At 50.0% G+C, this 14954-nt stretch overlaps 1 protein-coding gene across 1 annotated transcript in view; it reads right to left on the bottom strand.

Moving 5' to 3' along the window:
- The window catches only part of TENM4 (teneurin transmembrane protein 4), a 758990-nt gene extending 745540 nt beyond the window's left edge, over window positions 1-13450 (bottom strand). Inside the window, exon 1 of the mRNA XM_055091504.1 lies at window positions 13373-13450. The gene's annotated coding sequence lies outside the window, so the exon portion shown is untranslated. The remainder of the gene's footprint in view (window positions 1-13372) is intronic.
- Window positions 13451-14954: the final 1504 nt, after the last annotated feature.

Raw genomic sequence — 14954 nt, 5'->3', positions numbered from 1 at the left:
GACCATTGCACTGAGCATGGATGCCATTCCACACACTCTGGCCAGGAGCTGGGGTGCCAGCGAGGCACGTCTGCTCTGGGTGTCTCCAGTGATACCCTGGCACTGCTGGTGAGTGACAGCTCCCCACATAAAATGTGAGCAATGATAACTTCCTTGATCTAAGTCTTAGCAAACAAGAGGGAACTTAAACTGGGCTCAATCCTTCCCCAGGACCATTTAGCATCACATATCAAAAGCCTTAAAAAAAAAAAAGCTGCATAATCTTTGACCCAGCAATTTCAAGTAAAGAAATTGTGCTGAAGGAAATAAACAGACAAGCACATTAAAATGTTGATCTCAGCATTATTGGCAGTGGTAAAAAACTGAAAACAGCAACAGGAAATTGGTTAAACAAATAATGACATATCCTTATGACAGAATACTATGTCGCTATTTAAAGTCATTTTGGAGAGAAAGTTTAATGGCATGGGGAAATATGATATATTAAGGTTGCAAAACAATATGTACAATCTGCTCCAAATGGCAGGGGAAGGGTTTGGGGGAGGGGGAGTAGGATTATATGTAGACTCAATATTGGAGAGGAAACCAAAATGCTGGAAGGAGCTACCTCTACATGGCAGGATTATGGGTCTTTTTCATTCGTTCTCTGGGTTATCTTAGGTTTTTTACATTTTCTGTTGTTTACAGGTACTACTGGTGTAATCAGAAAAAAATCACATTAAATAAAAACATGATGCACGTTATAAAATTTTCAAAGTAATATTTATCCTAGCAATAAAAATAACTACCTATTCCACAATGTGTCATGAGGTTTAATTAGTTTGAGGACATGAAAGAAGCCTGAAGAGGACAATGTAGTATGTGGAACTGGAATCTTTCTGTGACACTATGAAAATGACCACTGTTGACTATGTCTAGTGTCCCCCCGCAGCTGCCACCGCTGAGGCCACCACAATACTGACAAAGAGATGCACAAATCTGATGGACTCCACTCACTCTGATACTCCACGCGTGATAGTCCTGAACTTGGGGAGGTGAGAAGGAGAAGGGAGCAGGAAGGAAGATCAAGGTTTTAGAACCTGTGGGCCTTGAACAAACAGCATCAGCATCTCCTGGGAGCTTATTAGAAATGCAGAGTCTCAGGCCCACGCTCCCACTGACTGAATCAGAACCCATGCTTGGAAGAGTCCCCAGGCAGTGCCCATGCATGTTAAGCTTCAAAGGCCCTCTCCAGAGCACAGCATGTTTTCCCAGCTTGGGGCACGGGGGTGGGGTGGGGTTTGAGATGATCTCAAGCAGGAGGATTTCTCAAGCAAATATGAATTACCTAAAAGATGTAAAAATCACCCAAACCATCCAGAAGTGCAGAGTCTCCAAGCCTTTGGGCCATATCAGGACTCTGGCACCAACCCTGAAGAGCTACTTCCATCTCATTAGCCTTTTACAGGAAGTGGACATGGATCAGGCATTCCCTTTTCTACCCAGGGAATCCTGAGGCCCCGCTGGCTGGGTGGAGAGCTGTGCATGAATAGTTAACAGCACTCTGCCCAGAAACAAACATAAAAGGAGCAAAACCAGGTCAAAGCAGTATCACAACATCTCCAGGCGAGGGCTAGGCCTTTTCTAGCACTCAGAACATAACTGTGTTGGAACAACAGGATAGGCTGGGAGACAAGGCTACTTTTTTTCTAACCCTTGAAGATGCCCCAGTTTGCCAGAAGGCCCGGGGAAGGGGTGGGAAAGAAGCCTCGATTGCTATATCCGTAGTCCCAAGGCTCAAATAAATTAGGTCACCTGCCTCATACATAAATTCCTCAGCACAGGATCACTTTACACTTCTTTGAAGAAGGGAGGAAACAAACATGTCACGAGGCTCTACACTCTGCACCATTTCTCAGTCTCGGCTACACCTTGGCATCCCCTGGGGAGCTTTGCAGAGCTCTGATGCCTGGGTCCCAGCCAGAGCCGTTATAGGGCACTCGGAGGTGGGGCTGGGGTGCTGGTCATTGATAAGAGTCCCCAGGTGATGCTAAGGTACAGACAAGGCTGGGATCCAGTGTGCAGGGTGCTGTGCTGGAACTTGAAATCTAGCACCTGACGGCAGCTCAGAGAAGCAGGTAGAGAATGATTCTGACCAAGCTGGTGCAGAGTAGCAAAGGGACAGAGCTGGAATCAGAACCAGGATGGTTTTTCCACTTCTACAGGCACCTTCATTTTCAGAAGGCAGGGATGCCAGAGGTCCTCCCAGAGTCTGACCTGCAAAAACCTGAATAGGCTTCCTTGAACCGTCCCAAGCACCCAGACTGCCCCCCACACACATGCACACCTATGTCCACTGCTGAACTATGATGGCAGTTCAGTCAAGGCTCTGGAAGGAAGAATCAGAGGACCAGGAGGTGAGTGGGTGAGGAGATAAAAGGAAAGAAAAATAGCAATGCCAAGAGCTACCATTCACAGAAGACGCTGCCTGTGAGGCACTATACAGGCTTCACCAATCCCACACCAACCCTTTGAGGTAGAGACTTCTGGTTTCCATTTTATAAATGAAAAAAAGAATGTTGAAAGCTCAGAGAAGTAACTTACTTGAACTCATACAGCTACCAGGAGACGAACAGCGAATTCAACCCCAAATCCATTGGCACTGACTACTGTCTTACACGGCTTTAAAAAGTACTTAACTGAAGTACCTGGGAGAACCATCCATAGTGGAGGAAAAAGAACTCATGACTCTGGTGACCCTCAAGAAGTTACTTTGAAGGCTCTGGAAATAATGATGCTCATTCAACAATGACAAGGACTCACAAAACTGCCACATTCTTTCATGATAATCCTCTCAACATCCTTACCCGATAATCATTATTATTCCCAATTTATGTATAAGGAAACTAAGGCGTGGAGACAGTAAGTAACTTGCCGAGGTCCCACAGAAATAAAGTATCAGGATTGGCAGCGGGGCCATCCACAAATCTGGGGTCTCTTTCAAGCTACCAAGAGGGGAAGTGTGGGAGACCTTTCAAGAGGGCAAAAAGTGAGCTGGACCACGGCGTCCCGGATAAATCCTGGAAAGTGTTTCTAGGCCGAGCACCCCTGCCTCTGTCACCCTATCAGGACTACTTTTTAGTTAGGCATCTTTTTGCTATAATCATTCAACCTGCATAAAAGGAATGTCCACTTTATTTATTCCTTGAGAGGGACGATTGCACGGCTGGGAAATGTTGAGGGGTTTACACCAGATTAGGATGAAGTGCGTCCCAGGGAAACCAATACACAAAGGAAAACGGCCCAGGCAGCAATAGAGCTTGCCGGCCTGTACCAGAGAAGGCACATGACTCAGCATCAGCCAGGCATCGGTTGAGTCCCAGGTCTGCAAACCCAAACCCACGTGACAGGGACAAGTCTTGCAACCACCAGATGCCATACTCCTTCATCAGGAAAGTAGGGATCCTGCCAACCTCCAGAGAGCATCCTGGGGGACAAAGTGGCTAACGTTCTCAACGGCACCGCACACCCGGCCCCAAAGTCACCTGCGTCCTTACTTACCCGTGTGTGCCAGGTGTTCTCCTGAATGAACACTTAATCCTCACAGCCGTGTGATATGAGACGGGCTCTGCTGCTTTCCCGATTTTACACATGAGGACTCTGAGGCCCAGAAGGGTTGCCCAAGGTCACACAGCCAGGAGGTGAGGGTCAGGGTCCGACCCAGTTCTTTCGGGCTTCAAAGCTGATATTCTCCCCAATACTCCAGGCTGCTTAGTCGTAATCACCTGAGAGCGCTCACCGTAGAAACTGACTTCAGGGGCTGTAAGGAGCGATTCAGGTTGGATGCTAGGAAGCACGTCCAGGCCTTGACGGTAGACAAACACTAGACAGGATAAGCCAGAAATTCCAGACTGCTAGAAAGGGCAGATTAGGAACAGCTGGGAGTCCCTGACCGCACAGCACAGGGGAGAGCACAGGGCCCCAGGAGGGCACGCAGCTGCCAAACTTTATAGGTTAATTCAGTTAAAAAAAAAAAAAAAAGTAAAACAAAATAAAATAAAACACAAAATTTAGAGGAAAAAGCTAAAATGATTCTCTCAAAATCATCAAAAATTCTATTAATTCACAGGTTACAACCTTTAATACTTTGTCTATTTCTCCGTAGCCCTGTTTCAACAAATGCCTGCTTTGAAAAATATATTTGGGATTTAACAGTAGAGTGTTCAGTATTATTCTAAACATAAATTTTATTGTGGCATTTTCCCATGCCACAAAAAACATGTCAGAAACAACATTTAATCTTTGTATAATATCCCACTGCTTGGCTCTGCCATATTTTACTTGTCCAATCCAACTGTTTTTCTTCTTTTTTCACCATTATAAATAACACTACAATGAACATTTTTATTCTTACATCTCTTCTGCCCATCTCTGATTATTTTCTTTGGCGAGATTCCTAGAATTGGAATACTGGAATAATGGGAATAAGTGTTTCTAGGACCACTGACAGTTATTGCCAAACTGCTTTCCTAAAAGGGTATGTTAATTTGCTTTCCACCAGCAGCAAAGGAGAATACCTGTCTCCCAGCACCTTCTGCAGAATCTAACATTGTGTTTCAAATAATCTTGGCTAATAAGTGAAAAATAGTAGCATGAATCTGCAAAGAGGCACAGAGAGTTTAAATAACCTACCTCTAGTCATAGAACCAGTACGTGGATGAACAAGGATTTGAACTGAAGTCTGAGCTGCAATGGGTTGGGTCCCTACGCACCACCCAGAAGGACCCAGCCACAGCTTGGGTTATATAATGGCTGTCAAATATCAGGTATCCTTTTAGGATATTTTACATGAGAGTTCCAGAAGGGCAAGGACCTTTGCCTTAGCCTTTGATTATCCCAAGCTTCTAGACCAACGATGTCCAAAAGAACTTTCTGCGATGATGGAAATGATCTGTATTTGGGCTGTCTGATATGGGAGGCTCTATCCTCTCTTGAACACTTGAAATCTGGCTAGTGCAACTGAGGCAATGTATTATTAATGTGACTTAATTTTAATTAAATTTAACTTAACTTGTGACTAGTGACCACCACCTTGCACAGCACAGCTCTGCAGTTACCTAGTATACCACCGAGTATTTATTAAGTGACAAACTCATGGAGTCCCCTAATTTCACCTACCTCTATCATCCTTCCTGAAAGGCAAGAGTTTGCTTCTTCTACCCTTATTGCTGTGTGTCCATTTGTTCTCTCAGATGCAGGATTAATGCTATTCATCTGCCATGTGGGGGTGATGTGAAGATCTGCTAATTAATGTTTGCAAAGAGCTGCATTGCTGACTGGTTCTCAGAATAACTGCACGTTAATAAAACGTTTCAATGACCAATACTCATCCAGAGGCCAAAGCAGGGCTGGGTTTATTTAGTAAAAGGCTGGTTTCTCTGACTCATCCTGAAACAGATCCTTCCACTGTGGCTCTCATCAATGCAAAGTCCTTTTATTTGAAAGATTTCACGAATCGGAAGATACTGAAATTTACCTTCACAATGGTTTTGATGTCACAGTTTGATGAATAAATTAATAATACAAACAAGATTGGGGAGGGCGGATATTTAACCAACTTGAACAAATTGCTTTTAAGCTCTTAAGCACTTTAATTGCTTGCATGATAATGATGCGAATTTTTAAATGTCTTGATCCACTCTTAGGTAGGCCCAGTAAAAGCACCTCTAAAGGGAAACACTTTGCTAAGCACTCAGTTTTAATCATGTGGCATTCTAGAAACTTACAAAGTTGCCACACTAAGAAAAATAAGGTTTGCAGGCCAAGAAGTGTATGATCAAATGCTGGGCCTTGGTGTGTGCCCCTGGGCGTATGGCTTGACTTTCTGAGCTTGTTTCCCCATCCAGAACATGGCCCGTAAGCAGCTACCTGACACACAGAAGGTACTCCGTTTGTTTTGCTCCTGCCCCATTCTTCCACTTCCTGGACAACCGCAGGATGAGAGAATTGACAATGTCCCTCCCTACTCTGCCTGGGGAAATGAAGATGCCAATTCTCAAAGCCCCAAAGGCAAGAACGGACACATCCTTTTACAACACCAAACTATAAATATAAGACCGTTCCCCCTGACATCTGGAGGTCACTATTATTACTTTCTATAATAATGTCAGAGTAGGAAGCAGCTTGAAACCTTGCTACTCCAAGCTGGACTATGGACCAGCAGCAAAGCATCCCCTGGGAGCTTGTCGGAAATGCAGATTCTTGGGCCCCAAGAATCTTCAGACCTACTCTAGACCTACTGAATTAGAACCTGCATTGTAACAAGATTCTTGGGTAAGTTGTGTTCACATTAAAGTTTGAGAAGCACTACCTTATAAAACATCAAATCTACTCTCCTCTCCCAACCTAATTTTCTAGAGAGGGAAACTGATTCCAGGAATGGGCAAGTGTTTCACCGGAGCCATAAGTATTAGCTCCAACTCTTTGGTTTGACTTTCAAAGAGTTCGAAGACCAGACTTTTACAAATCAACCATCATTCCACAGCAAGAAAATGGGGTCTTTATGAGACAAACATCCTTAAAACCTAGGGTTCTTGACAATTATAATGTTTAATTAATTGCATCTGATACCCTTTCCCCACCGTGGGCCCAGCACAGGGCTACCATCCACTGGCAAAGCAAATGCAGGACTCAGGGGACACGCAACACCTGCTCTTGAGATCCTGCTACACTGATGTCCTTTTTGTTTTCCAAATGAAAGAAAAGCCCGATTTGATGTTTGGAATGTGACAAAGGACAAAAATATTCTCTCACCTTCTCTAGTGAAACTGGAGTGGAATCAGTATCAAGGCAGCATCTAAACACTTGTCAGAATTCAGAGGCTGTGACCAGCAAAGTGGGTTTCCTTTATGGTGACCACACCATCAAACAATGCTGAGGTGACCTCTCCATCCTATCTAAAGGAACTCCTGATGTCTTCTGCTGAGCCTGGGGACACCTTGGTAATGGGAAGACAGGACTTCCCCCACTGGCTGCACAGAATCCTTTGTCAGATGACGAGTCATCTAACCACAGGGAACAAATCTTTTCTGGGTCACAGAAATCTGACACGTGAAAGAGGAAGGCTGACAAACACACCCTCAGATTGAACTGGCCCAGGCAAAGATGGGACAAGAGTAGCGCCCAATTACTACCACTTTGGAAATAGCATGTAGGCATTTTTTTTTTTTTTTTGTGCCCAGGGATCATGAAGTGAGACATTTAGGCTGATTTTCCCAATAAATGCTGTGCAGGGTAGGGTGGGGTTAGGAGGGCGGATAAGCTTACTGTGGGGTGGCTTCCTTACGAAGCTTTTCTAAGACCTCTGAACCAAAAAAAAAAAAAAAAAAAAGGCAGGGAGGGGGGAATCCAAATGCAAAGACACACTCACTTCTCTGAGGAACTGTTTGTCATTCACCAGGGAGCCAGCCCCACCTACAATACAGAGACACATATCTACATATTTCAACTCCATTGTTGGCTGAAGGGCTACAGAGTGAAGACTCATTCGAAGAAAAATGTTCTTGGAAAAAAGATTTGCCTATCAGTTTAGCAGAACAGCTCAAAGTTATGCAAATCTCCTGCTTGAGGTTTGTTTATCACCCCTACCTTCCTCTACTACCTAAGCTCCCAAGAGGGATTGCAAAGTAAGCTGCCATAGTCTGGTTAAAAAAATGAAGTAGAGGGCTTCCCTGGTGGCACAGTGGTTGAGAGTCCACCTACCGATGCGGGGGACGCGGGTTCGTGCCCCGGTCCGGGAAGATCCCACATGCCGCGGAGCGGCTGGGCCCGTGAGCCATGGCCGCTGAGCCTGCGCGTCCGGAGCCTGTGCTCCGCAATGGGAGAGGACACAACAGTGAGAGGCCCGCGTACCGCAAAAAAAAAGGAAGTAGAAATCACAGTAGACCCTACTCCTTCTCACGTGTGACAGAAGTCTCACCATGGCATATGCCTCTGACCCTACAATCCCACTTTCTAGGGATTTATCTTAAGGAAATACTAAAATTACACAGTGTGTACAAGAATAATTACTGCAGCTCTGTGATAATAACAAAAAAACTAAAAATAAACGAAATGTCAAAATTTGGGTACTGTTCAACTAAATTATGCCATATTAAAACACTGGGGTTCTATGTAGCCATTAAAAATGTTGCCATAGGGGGGAAAGTTATAACATGGAAAGATTTATCATTAAAGGAAAATAAGCATTCAAAATATTGTAACTATGATCTCACTTTTTTCTACAGTCATAAAGAGAAATCACAAGGTACAACCACAAATGTGGTGAAACTTTTTTTTTTTTTGCTTTTCTCTATATTGTCTTACTTTGCTACAGTGAACATATATTGCTTTGGTAATTAGAATAAAGACAATAAAAGTTAGGAAACAAACTGTGACAAAGTAAAAATATATAACCTACAGAGGACTAAGCCTCCACATTTACAGTTTCATTAGAAGCCTTCCTTATGGAAAACTATAAATTCAGGGATCCACGCATGCTTGGTTCCCTGGGAACTGGGGAATGTGTTACCTTCAAAGTGGCCCCCATAGCAGTCTGTCAGCGCAAAGTAAAGATGGAGCGATTTAGCTTTCAGTTACGATAAACCAGGCTGATAGACCATGTAAGAACGCAGGTAAAAAAAACTGGCCCTGAAACTGACGTTGATTTACCCTGCTAGGCTCTTGGAATCAAACCTGCAAGGAGGTGATTTAAATCCCATTGTTCTTTTTATGTTTTACATTTCTGGATGTGGGAGAATGTATTGGGACAGGAACAGCAGGAGGGTTGGGGTCCAGGTAGAGCAGCTGTCCATTAGAACTATACCAGCAGCTAAGTACCCAGGTGAGGGTTGTACTGTGTGCTTAGTAGGTTTCATTTTCCTTCAACCTCTATGACATTCAAAGTGGGCAGACATCTCAAACTGAGTCCCTGCTTGTTGCCCAACAGTATCTTAAATTCTTAATCACCTTCTTTCCCATATTTGTAATTTTTGATCTGGAAATATCAGGTTACACAACATGCCAACCTGCACAACGATGTAATTCTGTCAGAAAAAAAGGACTCAATGAGGGAGAAATTCTAACAAAACTGGAAGTGACTTTTCTAAGAAAAGAGAAGATATTTTGGTTTCAAGCATTTGAGCTGTTTTTAAATAGACTGTGGATGCAATATTGCTGGTTCTTCTGGGGCTGTTGAGTTCCCTGCCCATTCCCCACCCTCAAAGGAACAATGTTCCAAAGGATGAAGGAGGTAGGAGGGAATGACCATCTGTGAATGGCCTGCAGTGTGTCGGAGGTTTTATGGACCTTAATCCTTACAGTGTTGTAAACCAGACAATATCTTCCCATTTTACAAGCAAGAGAACTGAAGTTCCAAAGGTAATTTGCCTAAGGCCACAGAGTCATGACTCCCGTCCAGAAAATCAAGGGGTTAAAGTCACATCCTATCAATTTACTGCCACAAAACCAGAGAGGGTTGAGGAGATTCTACGACCTAGAGTCAGATCTATTGGAAGAGAGCCTTTCGAGATCCAAAGCACCCACTCCTACAATACCCAGCCTTCTACTGCAACACTCGTTTCTACGGAGTTCACTACCTCATATTCCAGATCGTTCCATTAGCTTCTAGAACTGTCTTCTGATGATTCTTTTTAAGGCTGAGCCTTGATTCTGCCCCCTGGGCCCCCGCACTGAGCAAGGCTGGTCCTGTTCCCCCCACAGTCCATCAGGATGATTCATTGGCCTACTGCCCCCACTCCACCCCCCTTCCGCCCCAAAAGAGAGGCCTTGATACTAGGATGCTGACAGATGAATCCAAGAGACCTCTCTAGAAAACTGAACCTCTCCATCCCTAACAACTTCGCCACCACAGAAGATGGCAAACTCACACACCAACCTGCACCCTGCCCCCACTCAAAGACACGTGGTAGGAACAAAACCTTCCCTGAATTAGTCCCCTAAAACTATATGAACGTCTCCATCCTAAGTCCTGAAGAACGTGGGGACGTCCAAATCTCCAAACATTCGCAAAGCAAGGCCGAGAGGAGACACACGTTCACCTCAGGAAATCAGCTCCGACTGGTCCAATTCCACCAGGTGAAAGGACTTCCCATCCTCACCGTCACCAGAGAAAACAAGATTGTTTTTCAACGCGCCCTTCTAACGCCTACAAAGAGAGGAATCTCTTTTGCTAGATGACTGGCCTCGCCGCGCACCTCCCCTCCCAAGCGCGCGCGCGAACTCACACTCGCGCGCCCGCGCGCTTCCACTGCCACCACCTGTGAAAACATCTCTTGTAACTTTGGAGAAGAGAGCTCCCGGCAAAGCTGAGCGGCAGGGCGCCGGGAGCGCGCCGGGGGTGGTGAGGGTGGAGGGCCGGGCGAGGAAAGGGGAAGGACGCGCCGCCGGCACTCCGCGCCGCGCCGCGGGCTGGAACTTGGCCTGGAACGCGGCGGTCTCGGCTCGGGTTTCCCGCCCCGGCCCCGCCCACCCAGCGGCCCAGCTCGCGCGGACTGCGGCTCTGCTCGCTAAGGAGCCTCAAGCCGGGGGCCACGGGCAGACGCTGAGGGGAGCGCGACTGGGCCTCGACCCGCGCAGCCCACCGTGGACCCCAGGAGGCTGCCAGAGGGCGGCGGGGAGGAGGGTAGCGCGGGGCCAGCGCCGAGGCGAGGGGCGGGAGTGCGCCGCCCCTGAGCGCAGGGAAACAGGTTGCTGCGGAGCCCCATACCCTCCCACGGCCGCCCCGCCGCGACCCAATTCCCGCCCTACCCCGGGAGCGAACCCAGCCCCTCCAGGGCGCCCTCCACCTTCCCGGACCCCCGCGACCCGGCCCCAGCCCGGCAGGCAGCCGGGTTAAAGGCGCCTTCAGCAAGGTCAAGGCGAGGCCGGCCGGCACCTGGGGATTTTTCCCAAGCCGAGCACGAGCTTTGCAATCGCATTGTTAAGGATCCTGGCAGTGGCAGGAAATCCGAACGGCCCCACAGGTCTGCGGGAGGGAGGATTTATTTTACAGCGCGGAACACACTCAGACAGACCCGAGATTTCGGCGGGGGGCGGGGGGGAGGGGATGCGAGGTTTCCGGAAGATGGAATGTGGCAAAAACAAAAATTCCCCACCCGTGCACGCCCCCACCCCCCGCCTGCGGGAGGAGGGAGCTCAGAGCCACTGAGCCCCTGACTTCAGCGATCTGCAGGGCACTGCCAGGTCTGGGGTTGCTTATCCCGCTATGGGCGAAAAATAAGATTTAAAAACACTCTACTACTGTGGTTTCTCTATCAAAGACCATCAGCGTGCTGCAGGCGGCAAAGGGCAGCAGCGAGATGTGGAGAATAAACACAACAGAAGCAAATTGCTGTCCGCGTAACAGAGAAGCGAGGGGGACGGAAGCCATACTCGGCACCCGTCCCCATCCCATCAAAGCTGGCCTAACCCAGGAAACCAGGAATAGGTACCTGATGGTGGCAGGCTCTGGCAGAGGCCAGCACTCTCCCTCCGAACCCCGCGCAAGAGTGGGCCTGCATTGCTGGGATGCTTGGCATCTCCGGGGCGGGGGGGAGGGGGCGACCAGGCATCGCGGGCAGGTTTCTAAACATGAAGGGAACTGCGTGTGGCAGATGGGGAGGAGGCGCTCGGAGAAGCAGAGAAAAGGGCCTTTGGGGTTCCCCAGGACACAAAGCCAGTTTCCTAATACAGCATTCCCTGGAAGGCCTCCCAACACCCCCAAGGGGAGGCTTGGGCCCTGTAAACTCAATGGATCCTGAGTTCTGACCGGCTTTTTCTCTCTGATCAATCCCAGATCCTTTTCCCAGCCCCTGCCTCGATCGCCGGTCCTTTGGGGACAGCAGCATCGGCACCCAACGCCCGTCGCAGGAGTGGCGAGGCGGCTCTCTTGTCTGGTCCCGGGATAGGAGCGCCCCGGTACTTACATTCCTCAAGCAGGCAAACTTTCGGGCTTGTCTTTCGCGAACAGGGGGCTCGCATCACCGTTCCCGGTAATCACTGAGGCAGTTTATGTAATTGCCCGCGATGCCATTTGGCAGATCTCCCGGCGTGCGCGGCCGCACAGCTCAGCACATGGGCACCCTTTCAGCCCGGCGCTCGAATCCCGAGTGTGCCCCACAGCCGCCTTCCAAAAGTAGCGCAGCGATCTCGTGGTCTAGTCAAATACCAAGACTGCAAGCAGGACCCGGCAAAACCCAGGCTGTCTCTCCGCGCAGCTTTCGCCGCATTGGTGGCTTACAGATAGCTGCATCTCTACAAACCTCGCCAGGGCTGGTGGTAGGAGGGGGTAAGGGACCGGGCGGGGGATTGCCACGATTCTGAAGAGGGATCCGTAAGCCACCTGAGTAATAATACCCTCGTCCACATGGACCAGGGTGCACAAATCACTTTAACGTCTCGCCCTGAAAGGGGAGCCAGTTTCCAAAGTTAGAGACCACGCAGTTGAATTTCCAGTACTTTCCAACCTCGCCTAGGCGTAGGCAGGGCAGAGAAGGGAGGGCAGCGGCCAGCAAAGCCCACCCTACTGCCCAGCTAACGAGGACTCACCAGTTGAACCTCCCCTCGCCTCAGTAGTTGACTGTGATTCCCTGGTTGCGTGTACACACACACACACACACACACACACACACACACACACACACACACACTCCTCGAGACCACCTTTCCGTCTGCTCCTCCAATATAAAGACTGCATATTTAAATCGCGAGGAAAATGACTAAGGAGCTCGTACGAGCAGTCTCTGTCTCTGTCTCTGTCTCTGTCTCTGTCTCTCTCTCTCTCTCTCTCACACACACACACACACACACGGGAGCGTTCTGAGTGTCCACCCGGCGGCTGCAGAGGGCGCGAGGCTGGGGTCGCGTCTCCCGGTTCTTCCCTCCAACCGCAGCGCGTGCGGGGCCGCCGCAGCCCGGCGCCGCCTCGCGGGCTCCTCCAGCGCCCGCCGGGGCCCTGGGGCGGGCGGTTCTGCAGAGCGGCTGCGGGCGCTGGGGCCAGGGTGGGGAAGGGGATCCGGGCGAGGCCGACGAAGCTCAGCCCGCGCACACCTCCCTGCTCTCCCCTAGCCCTGGCTCCCAGGCTCCAGTCCGCAGCAAGCTCCGGGGTCTGCGCGGCAGAGGCTCGGGGCTCCAAACCGACTCGCCTCACCGGCAACCCGCGCCCCTACCGTCCTCCCTGCCTCCCCCGGTGCGGGCCGGGGGAGCGGGCGGCTCGCCCGCTCCCGGAGCCCTGGGCATCCTCGCGAGCTGCTCCGACCCTGCCCCAGCTAGCGAGCGCAGAGAGTATTGAGAACGGGCGAGGCGCCGCCGCGGTCCCCAAAGGCGCTTTTCCGTAGAACGGATCGCGCCGCCTTACCGTGGCTGCAGGCTACCACCGCTGGGGAAGCGGGGAGGAGGGCGGCAGAGAGGCAAGGCGCCGCGCCGGTGGCTCCTCTCGCTCTCGGCGGCGAGGCTCCTCGGCTCCGCGTGCCCGAGCACGGCGCCCAGGAAGGAGCAGGTCCCGGCTCTGCGCTCAGCTCCAGCGAGACCAACAATAGCTCCCGCAGGGAGCGGAGCCCCAGCAAGTCTCCAGTCGCGCGCGCACTCCTGGCTCCCGCTCCCGGCCGCTCCCGGCCGGCGTCCCTACCAGCACTGCTGCCCCACATGAAACAGCTGCAATCCCGAGGCTTCTGGGGGGTTGGGGCGGGTGTGTGCGCGCGCGCGCGCGCGTGTGTGTGTGTTTAATAGCTTCCCTCCTCTTCTTCCCCTCCCTGCCTGCTCGCCTGCCTGCCTCCGTCCCCAACCCTTGCTCTCTACACACAGACGGAGAGGGCGAGCGAGAGACACACCACACACACGCACACGCACACGCAGGTTACATGAATGGGAGGCTGGAGCCAATCCTAGGAGGCTGGGCGAGCCGCGGCTCACAGACGAAGGGAGCAGGACCGCACCACTGCACCGGGGGGCGCCACGCAGGTGATGAGCGTCCTCCCGGGGCTACTCACCCGCCTCTCGGCCAGCCCAGTCTCTCTGTTCTGACGTCTTCCCCTCTCCCCTTCCCTCTTTTCTCTCCGCTTCTTTCTCCGTCTTCTCTCCTTCCTATTTCCTTTTCGTTCTCGAATTCTCCGAGTTCTCTCAGTTCACTTTCTCGGTCTCCTCTTTTCTTACACTGTCCTCGCTTGCTCTCTCGCCTCCTTTCTCAAACTTTCAACTCCCGTGTCCCAACTTTTCTCGACTTCCTCTCCTCTTGCCCTTTGTTCTCTTTCCTCCCGCTTTGGCCTTCTCCCCCGTCTCTCTGCAGTGTTTTCTGGTCTCCTTTCCTTCCCCCCATCGCCTGTCCCTGGGTCTCTCTGGGGCGCGTGGCCCCGCTCCCAGCCGACTCCCTGTTATTTCACGCCCGCAACACTTTTGCAGGAACGTCTCTCTCGCCCTTGCTGCTTCAGCACAGCCAGAGGTAATAAAAAGCCGAGAACTAGAGTTCCTTCCTCAGGCACGCAAGACGCCCAAAGAAAGGCCCTCCTTCTTCGGACAACTTCCCCAGAACCATGGTAACAGCTACTGAGTCGCGATAACAATCATTTAAAAAATAACTGCAGTGAATGTGGTCCAAGAGGTTTCTGTCCTTCGCCTGTCTGGATCGTGATCGCCAGCACAGTCCAAGAAAAGGGCATTTTTATATGATGGGAGAGGCAGCTTGGTGCAGTGGCAACTTGCTGGGACTTAGGGAAGAAATTCCCACCCCAGCCCTGCTGCATGCTAACTGTATGACTTCGTGCAGGCCATTACTCTTTATCCAGCCTCAGTCTTCTCATCTGTAAAACGGATAGTTATGGTGAGGATTAAAAGAGAGAACAAAGGAAAGAAAGCTCTGGGCATACAGGAGATACTCCATTAATGTTAGTTTCCTTCCCTCCCATCCCTTTTTAAAACTCCCTTCATGATCTTCTGCTACATTA

The sequence above is a fragment of the Physeter macrocephalus genome, chromosome 16 (genome assembly GCF_002837175.3).
Source record: "Physeter macrocephalus isolate SW-GA chromosome 16, ASM283717v5, whole genome shotgun sequence".
Lineage (NCBI taxonomy): Eukaryota > Metazoa > Chordata > Mammalia > Artiodactyla > Physeteridae > Physeter > Physeter macrocephalus.
The sequence above is the reverse complement of the archived record's forward strand: the minus strand, read 5'-3'. Positions and strand labels throughout refer to the sequence as shown.